Raw genomic sequence first — 10,472 nt, forward strand, 5'->3', positions numbered from 1 at the left:
TAACTATCCGAGATTCAGAACTGATTGGTGTCAGGATACCTCAGGCTCAGGATGCCTGAGAAGGAAGGGGTGCAACACAATTTGACAAGATGGCGTTGCAAGATTTTCGGGAAATGAACCACGGAAGCAAGTTCCGAATCATGAGTTAATCATTAAAGCAAGGAGAGGATGAGGAGATGTCTGATGAACTCAGTGACAATTCATCGAGAATCCCAAAAGATGTATTTCCACAATTATGTGAACAAGGTGATAACATTTGTCAGACCAAATGATATAATGAGGTATGCTTGAGGAAAACATACGCAATTAACCATTGGTTGAAAGGTGTACCCGTAATATGGGCTTAGGTAGCATGATCAACGTTAGAATGGTGATTCGATAACCATTAGTCTAAGAATGAACGTTCGACCATTAACTTCATAGCAATAGGGTTGCTAGAAGGGCAGAATCCAAACAACACTATTCACCTATTGGTATTCCGGTTGGAAGCAACACGGGGACCAAGAAGAATGGTGATGGCGAGAAGCATCACTGTATCAAGAATTCTTAAGAGGTGGTGAAATTCTCACAACATCCTCGACATAAAAAAAGTAATACTTCAAGGTAGAACATAATACAAGCTGGATTGCAAGTTGCATCCATAACTAAGTTTGTGACAGAAGGAAGGTAAGGATGTGATGGTAACTCAATTTACCAAGGGACGAGGGTGGTACTTATCATCATGAATTCGATTGGAATCCTTGAAGGAGTCAAAATGTTGATGATGACCACGACAAATTTTGTCGAGAGGCTCCACGAAGAAGTAATTGAAAATCGACTACATCAATTAAAAGGACTGATGCAGCAAAAGATTATTTGAACCACGGATACGACACCAACTCGGAATCAAGCTTGTTGTTCGAGGTGGAATGGTAAGACGAGGAAATCGACATAAGCTTAGCTCATCATCGAAGGTTGTGCTCTAGGATTAAGGACGAGGTAGCACAGTTAAAATTAGCACGATAATGATGTAGCCGATCAGGCTAGGAATGACGTGATGGAGTATTAAACTTGTCAACAACAAAGTACTGGGAGTACTGAATCTCAGTGTTGATTCGATTCACAAATCGGCGTTCTCGATTGATGACAACTCAGAACCCGTGGAGTGATATGACAAGAAATGTACTACTTCATCAGAAATTCATAAGATGAAGTGCAATTGGTTGATATCCTCGAGATACCAGGGGGTAATACTCGAAGGTAGAACAAAATAGAGGTTGGGCAGGCGTACTGATCTGCAGAAGGCAAGTACTTTAACTTGTCCGAGAAATAGAATCAAAGGAGAACAATCATGGTCAGATCCATGGTTCCAAAGGATCAATTCATAGATACTAGATGATATTTATCAAGGAAATAGTTATTATTACAAGAAGCTTCCATGATAGGAACTAGATCGTATCCATGGGCATGATCACAAAGTTCAAGGTCGACTCCCACTTCTGTAATGCATAACCTTTCATTCACTTCTCGCCTTCGACAAAGTTGTGTTGAAATTTTATCTGACATAATGACGGTAGAGTATGACCCGTAGTAGTTTTCGGGTTCACACAGATTAGAAAAGGCATAGGTTCAACCCATCAGGGTCTCTTAGGAACATATACCACAAACTTCAGGAGTAAATAACACAAGCTCGAAAGCAGAGCATGGTTGGTCAATCAGAGGATAGGGTTTACCAATGGAGAAAGAACTTCCAAAGTGATTGAATATGAAGGACACTATCGGATAAAATCCAACAAAGGATCTGGTGGTTCTCAAGGGATCTGATGTGAGCATCGGTACTCAACCAGAGGAAGAAATAATGCAAGGAGATTAGACTATAGAAACAACTGACTAATTCAAAGCTCAAATGCAAAATAATTATGATTTACGATCAAGGGAATAGAAGCAAATGCTCTGATTAAGGATGGATAAGTTGCGTAGGCTTAGGGGTACAATCGATGGCAATCCGATTGGTCAAGAATCAGCTCAGGTTTAAAATGATGTTTGAGCCAGAAGGATAAATCCTGAGGATTGCGAGACTCAAAATGATAGTGACAAAGGATACCAATAAGACTACTAGACTTATGGGATTAACCATAATGTAAGCAAGCAAGAATTTCAAGAGCAATAGGCTGCTAAGGATTTTCGGAAGATCAAATGGTATTTCGAAGATTGGTGACATACATGAATCAACTGGGGATGAGTGGATACACGGTAAGTGCGAGAAATTATCCGTAGGGGTATTCATTTGGCAAAGAACTGCAAGGCAGTAGGCACAAAGTATTCTGGGAACATTAGAAAGAATTTCGAGGTATCTTGTAATAATAAGATCAAAGGGGAATGATTGTATGAATGGCAAGTGTAATTGGTTAACCATTGGGGTTTATCGATGGAATGGAATTGCAAAAGCGATGGCACTAAGTATCGAGGGAACATCCGAGAGTAACTTCGGAATCTTCTAGTGCATCAAGCGATCATCTGTATACAGTGGCTCTCCGGGAGGAAGTAGTTACGAGAACCTAGAGTTAGAGGTAGTAAAACCATTTAACCCGAGTAGAAGAGATATAAGAGTCCCAGAGTATAGATGAGGAATAAAAGATCATAATACCACCCAATGGCGATGTGGGCCCGTAAGCCACACAGCCATGTTAGTAAAAGTTTACAATGACTAGACTCAACTTCGGCCAAGGAGTTGGAAAGGGGGATTCCTACAGGCAGTCGACTCTGATACCAACTTGCGACGCCCCCGATTCAATCGTACACTAATCATACACGCAAACGTGTACGATTAAGATCAGGGACTCACGGGAAGATATCACAACACAACTCTAAAAATAAAAATAAGTCATACAAGCATCATAATACAAGCCAGGGGCCTCGAGGGCTCGAATACAAGTGCTCGATCATAGACGAGCCAGCGGAAGCAACAATATCTGAGTACAGACATAAGTTAAACAAGTTGCCATAAAATGGCTAGCACAAACTGGGATACAGATCGAAAGAGGCGCAGGCCTCCTGCCTGGGACCTCCTAACAATTCCTCGAAGCTGAACTCCACGTAGAATCATCCTCGGGATCTCTAGCTCCTGGACTCCAGCATCTGGTTGCGACAACCGAGAAGAATGCAAAGGGGGAAAAGAGGAAGAAAAGCAACAGTGAGTACTCATCCAAAGTACTCGCAAGCAAGGATCTATGCTACATATGCATGTGTATCTGTGTAAAGGGGAAATATCGGTGGACTGAACTGCAGAATGCCAGAATAAGAGGGGGATAGCTAGTTCCGTCGAAGACTACGCTTCTGGCGGCCTCCATCTTGCAGCATGTAGAAGAGAGTAGATGGTAAGTTCACCAAGTAGCATCGCATAGCATAATCCTACCCGACGATCCTCCCCTCGTCGCCCTGTGTGAGAGCGATCACTGGGTTATATCTGGCACTTGGAAGGGTGTGTTTTATTAAGGATCCGGTTCTAGTTGTCATAAGGTCAAGGTACAACTCCGGGTCGTCCTGTTACCGAGGATCACGGCAATTCGAATAGATAAATTCCTTGCAGGGGTGCACCACATTTCCCAACACGCTCGATCCCCTTTGGCCGAACACACTTTCCTGGGTCATGCCCGGCCTCGGAAGATCAACACGTCACAGCCCCACCTAGGCACAACAGAGAAGTCAGCACGCCGCTCTAAATCCTATGCGCGCAGGGGTCTGGGCCCATCGCCCATTGCACACCTGCATGTTGCGAACGCGGCCGGAAGCAGACCTAGCCCCCTTAATACAAGCGCAGGCTTACGGTCCAATCCGTCGCGCGCCGCTCAGTCGCTGCCGTCAAGAAGGCTTCGGCTGATACCACGATGTCGAGTGCCCATAACTGTTCCCGCGTAGTTGGTTAGTGCGTATAGGCCAGTGGCCAGACTTAGATCAAATACCAAGATCTCGTTAAACGTGTTAATTGATGTAACCGCGAACGTCGACCAGGGCCAGGCCCACCTCTCTCCTAGGTGGTCTCAACCTGCCCTGTCACTCCGCACAAAGTAACAATCAGGGGCCGTCGGGAACCCAGGCCCACCTCTACCGGGATGGAGTCACCTGTCCTTTCAGCCCCCACATCAGAATCACTTACGGGTATCTACGAGCCGACCCGACTTTAGTCACCACATGTATCATACATTATGTATATAAGTATATACCCGTGATCACCTCCCGAGTGATCCCGGCCCGGTAGTATAGCATGGCAGACGGACAAGAATGTAGGGCCACTGATGGAATACTAGCATCCTATACTAAGCATTTAGGATTGCAGGTAAGGGTAACAACTGTAGCAACAATGACAGGCTATGCAGCAGAATAGGATTAACCGAAAGCAGTAACATGCTACACTACTCTAATGCAAGCAGCAGAGAAAAAGAATAGGCGATATCTGGTGATCAAGGGGGGGGGGGGCTTGCCTGGTTGCTCTGGCAAGGAGTCGTCAACAACGTAGTCGATCGGGGCACCAGTAGCGGCGTCAGTCTCGTAGTCTACCGGAGATAAGAGGGGGAAGAAACAATGAATACAATGTAAACAGATGCATATCGATGCATGACATGACAAGTAACGGTGCCAGGTGTGCCCTAACGTCGTAGGAGGTGATACCGGCGAAGGGGGGAAACATCCGGGAAAGTATCCCCGGTGTTTCGCGTTTTTGGACAGATGAACCGGAGGGGAAAAGTTGCGAGTTCGCTATGCTAGGAATGTGTGGCGGACGAACGGACTACGTATTCGGATTCGTCTCGTCGTTCTGAGCAACTTTTATGTGCAAAGTATTTTCATCCGAGCTATGGTTTATTTTATATTAATTTTAAAAGATTTAATCAATTTTTGGATTTAATAAATTAATTTAATTTGAAAATTAATTAGTGCATCAGCATGATGTCAGCATGACGTCAGCAGTCAACGTTGACCGTTGACCTGGTCAACCTGTCAGGTGGGCCCCGCATGTCATAGGCTGTTTAGTTAGCAGGCTAATTAACAGAGTTAATTAGTTTACATAATCATTAGGTTAGTCTAAACAAAATTAATTAAGTTAATCTAATTAATTTATTATTTAATATTATTTATTTATTTTTTATAAAAAATTCCTTTTTTCATAAACGTTCTGGGGGCTGGGCCCCACGTGTCATAGACACAGGGGGGCAGGGCCCAGCTGTCAAAGGCCCCTGGGGCCATAGCGGGCATGCGGGTGCGGGCGAAGCCGCAGCCCGCCCGGTAGCGAGGCGAGGCCGAGCGGGTGCGGCTGGTGCAGTCGGCCGGGCCGTGGTTAGCGGCAGGAGGCAAGGGGTGGCCAGTGCGGGCGGCGCGGTGAGGCAATGGTGGGGTGGAGGCGAGTGTAAGGACGAGCAGAGGCGGCACGTCGGAGGTGGTCGAGGGCGGCAGAGGTGCAGCAGCGGGCGGCTTGAAGCGGGGCGGACGCGAGCGACAGGTCCGGCGAGCTGCAGCAGCGCCGGCGAGGCGGGGCAGTGCGGCGCGTGGGCGAGGGCCCGGCAGATGAGGCGCGCACCGCGAGCTGGGGCGCAGCACGGGCAGGCGGCGCGCACAGGGTGCGGTTGCGACGCGGGCCGAAGCGGACGGCGCGAGCGCTGGGTGGGGCGGGGCCGCGGTGAGCATGGCCGGGGCGAAGCAGCACATGGCCGACGCAGCATGGTGAGTGCGGGCTGGCGCGATGGCTGCGCACGGTGGGCACGGGGTGACAGCAGCGCATGGTCTCGCCTAATGGCGCGCAAGGGCGCGGTGTGCACATGGGGACGGGGGAAGGAGAAGAGGAAACCGAGGGTGGACGAACGCGGCGCGTGAGGGAGAGAGAAGGAGGGGGAAGCTCACGGGGGTCGTAGTGATAGGGCAGTGGGGCGCGGGGAGGATGTCGGGGACGACGGCGGCGGGGTCAACGGCGGGGGGCAGTCCGGTGAGGTGGCGGTCCAGCGAGGTGGCCTCCGGCGACGGCGACGAGCGGCGGGGCGGCGTCGGCGCAGTCCGTGCCCTGATCCAGATCGGATTGGGAGGGGGCGAACGTGGGGGGGGGGGAGTGGGGAGACGGCTAGGGTTTTTGGGGGAGTGGGGGGTTAAGTGGGAATGTGGTGGGTGGCCGGTTGGGCCGGCTAGGCGCCCTGGTGGCCTGCTGGGCCAAAGCCCAGTGAAGGGGGGGTTCCTTTTGTTTTTTGTTTTATCTTTTACCTTTTTATTTATTTTCTTTTCTGTTTTCTCCTAACTTCCAACTTATTTTAACTCTATTAAGATAAATAATTAGCGCCTACATTAGTGTTGTAAATTAAGCCTCTGTCATAAAAAGCTTGACTTCCAAATAAAATAGTTTAGGATTTTATTAAATACAAAAGTCATTTATTTAATTGTTTTAGCCAATGTGTTAATTACTTTTGAGCATTTAAACATGTTTTAAAAATGTGGTTTCTCCACCATTATTACTCATGAATTATTTGACACGTTTAGAGCATTTTAGTTTTAATGTTTGGAAACTTCTATTGTTTGACTTAAATTCAAATTTGAATTTGAATCAGTTTTGAAATAACGCGAGATTAACAACAGTAACCGTGTGGCGTGGCATCATTAACATGGGATTACTGTAGCCTAATTATCCGGGCGTCATAGTCGCGACCGGCTGGCTCCTTCACCGACCTGGCGGCCTCGCGCGACAGGCGACCCCTCACGACCGTCGTCTGCGCGCCGGCCCGCCTGTCGATCTACGCCAACCGTCTCCGCCTTCTTCGACAGGGACACCTGCATCGCCTCCACCCGACGGCCTCGCACCATGAGGCAGCCAATCATAGTCACCGCTCGCGTGCCGGCCGCCAATCGATCCACGCCACCCGCCTTCGCCGCGTCTACACGGGGGCCCTGCGGGTTGCCTCGCCGTCCTCGTCCCTGCTGTGTCGGGCCGGCTATGTCAGGCCCGTCGGCTGCCTCAGCTCGGGCGTCGCTGCTCCCTTGGTCGCTCGGGTCTCACTGCCCGGGCGCCGGCACTGCTTTGGTGGCCCGGGTTCTAGTGCTGACGCGCTCGTCCGCACGTCGTTGATACGTCTCCAACGTATCTATAATTTTTGATTGTTCCATGCCATATTATATTCTGTTTTAGATGTTTATTAGGCTTTATTATACACTTTTATTATTTTTGGGACTAACCTATTAACCGGAGGCCCTGCCCAAATTGCTGTTTTTTTGCCTATTTCAGTGTTTCGAAGGAAAAGGATATCAAACGGAGTCCAAAAGGAATGAAACCTTCGGGAACATGATTTTCGGAACAAACGTGATCCAGTGGACTTGGAGTCTACGTAAAGTAATCAACAAGGAAGGCACGAGGCAGGGGGCCGCGCCTACCCCCCCCCCCCCCCCCCAGGCGTGCCCTCCACCCTCATGGGCCCCTCGTTGCTCCACCGACGTACTTCTTCCTCCTATATATACCCATGTACCCTGGAAACATCATATATGGAGCAAAAACCCTATTTCCACCACCGCAACCTTCTGTACCCGTGAGATCCCATCTTGGGGCCTTTTCCGGCGCTCCGCCGGAGGGGGCATTGATCACGAAGGGCTTCTACATCAACACCATAGCCTCTCCGATGATGTGTGAGTAGTTTACCTCAGACCTTCGGGTCCATAGTTATTAGCTAGATGGCTTCTTCTCTCTCTTTGGATCTCAATACAAAGTTCTCCTCGATCTTCTTGGAGATCTATTCGATGTAATCTTCTTTTGCGGTGTGTTTGTCGAGATCCGATGAATTGTGGGTTTATGATCAAGTTTATCTATGAACAATATTTGAAACTCCTCTGAATTCTTTTATGTATGATTGGTTATCTTTGCAAGTCTCTTCGAATTATCAGTTTGGTTTGGCCTACTAGATTGATCTTTCTTGCAATGGGAGAAGTGCTTAGCTTTGGGTTCAATCTTGCGGTGTCCTTTCCCAGTGACAGCAGGGGCAGCAAGGCACGTATTGTATTGTATTATTGCCATCGAGGATAAAAAGATGGGGTTTATATCATATTGCATGAGTTTATCCCTCTACATCATGTCATCTTACTTAAAGCATTACTCTGTTCTTATGAACTTAATACTCTAGATGCATGCTGGATAGCGGTCGATGTGTGGAGTAATAGTAGTAGATGCAGAATCGTTTCGGTCTACTTGTCACGGACGTGTTGCCTATATACATGATCATACCTAGATATTCTCATAACTATGCTCAATTCTATCAATTGCTCGACAGTAATTCGTTTACCCACCGTAATACTTATGCTATCTTGAGAGAAGCCACTAGTGAAACCTATGGCCCCCGGGTCTATCTTCCATCATATTAATCTTCCAACACTTAGTTATTTCTGGCACCGTTTATTTTTGCAATCTTTACTTTTACTATTTGTCATAAAAATACCAAAAATATTATCTTATCATATCTATCAGATCTCACTCTCGTAAGTGACCGTGAAGGGATTGACAACCCCTTTATCGCGTTGGTTGCGAGGTTCTTATTTGTTTGTGTAGGTGCGTGGGACTCGAGCGTGGTCTCCTACTGGATTGATACCTTGGTTCTCAAAAACTGAGGAAAATACTTATGCTACTTTACTGCATCACCCTTTCCTCTTCAAGGGAAAACCAACGCAGTGCTCAAGAGGTAGCAAGAAGGATTTCCGGCACCGTTGCCGAGGAGTCTACGCACAAGTCAAGACATACCAAGTACCCGTCACAAACTCTTATCCCTCGCATTACATTATTTGCCATTTGCCTCTCGTTTTCCTCTTCCCCACTTCACCCTTGCTGTTTTATTCGCTCTCTCTTTTTTGTTCGCCTCCTTCTTTCTTTTGCTCCTCGCACTTTCTGCCGTTATGTCTGAAATTGGGGAAATTATTGTCGATATGGACAATGATAATAACATGGAAAATTCTGATGCTCTTGCTGAAGAACCGCCTATCTTACATACAAAAAAATTCCGAATCGGTAGTGGTAATATTATTGGAAAAGGGGTTATCCAAGATTTCTTTACTTGTGCCGGTGCTTTGCCTTCTATGGGTAGTTCTATTCTTCATAGAACTAGTAGTCTTGCAGACGCTATCGCCATGCTTGTAGTTGAACTTGAAAGGCAATTTATGCACATACATCCTTGCATACAAAGGATTTTCCTAGAATTTTCTAATATTGAGCATTCTTTTGTTAAGCGTGCCGCTACTATCTTCTTGGCTCATGAGTTCAGATTTATAATAAAAGAGGCCAAAGAAATCTTTGCGCACTATAAGGTGGACGCTGGCTGTCCTCCCATAGAGGCAATCCTCTTTGATCAAGAGGAAATAATGTGTTTTCAATCTCTAGACTATGTTGCTTTTAATGAAAACCTTAGAAAAAGGGTTCCTACTGCGGTGTCAAAACCGGCGGATCTCGGGTAGGGGGTCCCGAACTGTGCGTCTAGGGTCGATGGTAACAGGAGACGGGGGACACAATGTTTACCCAGGTTCGGGCCCTCTCTATGGAGGTAATACCCTACTTCCTGCTTGATTGATCTTGATGAATATGAGTGTTACAAGAGTTGATCTACCACGAGATCGTAATGGCTAAAACCTAGAAGCCTAGCCCGTATGACTATGGTAATCTGTGTCCCCTTTCCAGACTAACCCCTCCGGTTTATATAGACACCGGGGGGATCTAGGGTTTACATAGAGTCGGTTACATAAGAAGGAATCTTCATAATCGGTCGCCAAGCTTGCCTTCCACGCCAAGTAGAGTCCAATCCGGACATGGGTACAGTCTTCGGCCTTCATGCCTTCACAGCCCATCAGTCCGACCCATGGATAACAGGCCGGACGCCCGAGGACCCCTTAGTCAAGGACTCCCTGAGTAGCCCCTGAACCTGGCTTTAATGACGAGGAGTCCGGCGCGCAGCTTGTCTTCGGCATTGCAAGGCGGGTTCCCCTTTCCGAACTCCAAGATAGTCTTCAGACGCGACGATAGTATCCGGACCTGCCACATACACACCATACATGACCGCATAGAGAATATATATATATATATATATATATATATACACGAGTTCTATCCGTTGACAACTTTTTTAATAACACGGCATCACGTCTGTCCGGTCATAATTTCGAACCGTTGCTGCTCCACGTTTTGAGACGCGGTTGCCATTGGCACATCTTGTCAAAGAAGAGATCGTGTCCCCTTATCGCGGGATTCTCATCAATGCGGGTATGGGTAACCCAACCGTGCCGTTTATACGGCCCTTGGGAATAGGCGAGCTTTTAGGGTGAGTAAGGAGGCGCTTGATATTCGCGGCCTTTATAAGGGGATACGGGCTCTCTCCCTTTACCCACACCCTTTCTCTCCTTCAGTTCTTCCGTCCTTGAGCTCTAGCGCCTGAGCTTTAGCTTTTCCTCGTTCGAGAAGGCACTCCAGACATGTCCGGATCCGGAGCTGGAGGCAA

Source organism: Aegilops tauschii, chromosome 3 (genome assembly GCF_002575655.3).
Source record: "Aegilops tauschii subsp. strangulata cultivar AL8/78 chromosome 3, Aet v6.0, whole genome shotgun sequence".
Lineage (NCBI taxonomy): Eukaryota > Viridiplantae > Streptophyta > Magnoliopsida > Poales > Poaceae > Aegilops > Aegilops tauschii.